Source organism: Pinus tabuliformis, chromosome 5_2 (assembly GCF_031772625.1).
Source record: "Pinus tabuliformis cultivar Carrire ecotype Pingquan chromosome 5_2, CPIR1, whole genome shotgun sequence".
NCBI lineage: Eukaryota > Viridiplantae > Streptophyta > Pinopsida > Pinales > Pinaceae > Pinus > Pinus tabuliformis.
Window position 1 is genome coordinate 431844218 of NC_142306.1, and position 2450 is coordinate 431846667.

Sequence of the window (2450 nt, forward strand, 5' to 3'; positions counted from 1 at the left end):
CTTACGTTTGGCATCTCCTTCCAGTAGATGCATGTCCCTACATTCATAGTGCAATTTACCAAGTGTGATGAAATCATGATAGTAACGAAAAAACGGTAGATACTATAAGAAGGCCCTGGCATTTGCAAGAGTGGCTCAGAGCAGAAGCAACCACCACTACTATTGTCAATGTTGTTGTTTTCTTGAGAAGACAAAGTTGAGTCCCGGTTGTCAAAATGAGCAATCCAATTAGTATTTTGAGTTGCATGGTGTTGATAGGAACACTCCACTGTGTTCATGGCGGGGCGCCAAAGCCATTTGGATCAAAATATGGAGATAAGTTTATGGGACACAAGATAGTAGAGGCACCGGGAAATATAAGTAGGTCCACGTTTCCTATGGAGAAAGATGAGAGCAACGGAACGAAAATAGTTCAAAAGTAAATCGCTCAATGCAACATTACATTCCATTTTGTCAATCTTTCTATTTTTTTTAATTATTTGTTGTTGGAGTCTGATGGACATTGAATGCTTCAATGTATGCGTATTCAAACAGAAGCAGAAGCATTATTAACAAGAGTACAAGAGGAGGAGAGGAAATGAGCGTGTTGTCATGTCGAACGGGTAATGCTATTGATGACTGTTGGTGGTGCGACTGCAATTGGGAGTGCAACAGAAAACGAATCGCAGATTGCAGCATTGGATTTGGCAAGCATTCCATCGTAGGCAAAAATGACAAGTTTTATGTGGTTACAAATTCCAGTGATGATGCCATGAATCCATCCCATGTTACACTGTGTCATGCCGTGATTCAGACGGAGCCGCTATGGATCATCTTCCACAATGACATGATCATCTAGCTCAAGGAAGAGCTTGTTATTCACAGCTTCAAAAAAAAATATGGACGAGGTGCCAATGTCCACATTGGTAAGGGCCCGTGTATCACCATAAAAGAAGCAACAAGCATCATCATTCATGGCATCCACATTCATGACTGTAAAAGTCTAGGAAACGCTGCAGTAAATATGTATCCTATAAAGATCGAGAAAAATAAATCATGGAGATGGGATGTCCATCTCGAGAGCGAGGCACATATGGGTGGACTATTTCTCTATGTCTAGCTGTGAAGATGGCCTCATTGAGGCAATCAAGTCATCCACCTATATCAACATTTCCAATAGTTATTTCACTCGCCACAACGAAGAGACTTCACATACTCATTCGTTCAATAATTGAAATTCACTCTATTTATTCCTTATCTTCTACCTTCACAATGCTCAATGGTAGGTGATGCTATTGGGTCACAATGACGACCACCACCATGACAAATTTATGTAGGAAACTGTTGCACTCAACCGTTTTGGCTAAGGTCTCGTCCAACGAATGCCAAGGTGAAATAATTTAATTGTTATTTCATTAATTTCCCATCTTATTTTGAATTTTATTGTGAAGGAAAAGTATGAAATAGCTATTATATTATTGAGAAATTAAATTATGAATTTACTGGATGTAGGTGTCGATTTGGATACTTCCATGTGCTTAACAATGATTACACTAAGTGGGGAATGTATGCCATCGGTGGAAGTTAAAACCCCACCATACTGAGTCAGGGAAATAGATTCATGGTATCTACAAATCCCTTAGCTAAAGAAGTAACCAAGAGGAAAAACACCACAAAAAGTGAATAGAAAAAGTGGAGTTGGATATCAGAAAATGATGTGCTGCTAAATGGTGCATATTTCATGCCATCGGGATCGTAGGTGCTTTCGACTTATGAAACCGCATATAGTGCTAGACCAAAGAGTTCATCCCTTGTGGAAAATCTCACCAGGAATGCAAGCGTGCTCTCATGTAAGAAAGGAACTGCCTACTAATTCCATTGTCTTGTCAACCACTATCACGAATGAATTTGACTGCCCTCAAACATTGTCATTGCTTCTCAAAATAGTGTCTTCATTCATTTGAGTGCCCACAAACATTGTCATTACATTTCAAAACTGTGTCTTCTTGATTCCCCCCCTTCTCAAAGTTCTCAATTCCAAAAATTATCGGCCCTCCTATGCATGGTTTGCAACTTTAGCTAATAATGAGGAGAAATTAATTTACATTATCTTTTTTACTAAGTTATCTAGCATATGGATGTGTAGCTGCTTTTTATTACCTTTTCAATTTCGCAAATATAAAATGTTTGTGTTTATAAATATAAGTGATTCATTTTTATATCAAAATGTTTAAGAAACTTTCAACCACATTCTCATTGTCAGTTGCATGATCAACAAAGTAATTAAGAATATAACATGTAGAAGTTACATGTGCTTCAGTTAGTAGAACAACCTTCATGTTATTTCAATTGGTTCATGATTATACCATGTTTATGTTACTTGTTCATCATCAACAACATAGAAGTGTCCTTGAGGGAGGTAAATCATATTATCAGCCACAACTACATCTTCTTGTTCATCCACTTCTTCT

General features: G+C 37.8%; 1 pseudogene; it reads left to right on the forward strand.

Annotated features, from left to right (window-relative positions):
• The first annotated feature begins 577 nt into the window (after positions 1 to 577).
• On the forward strand, positions 578 to 1852 carry LOC149159481 (putative pectate lyase 5 pseudogene; annotated as a pseudogene).
• Positions 1853 to 2450: the final 598 nt, after the last annotated feature.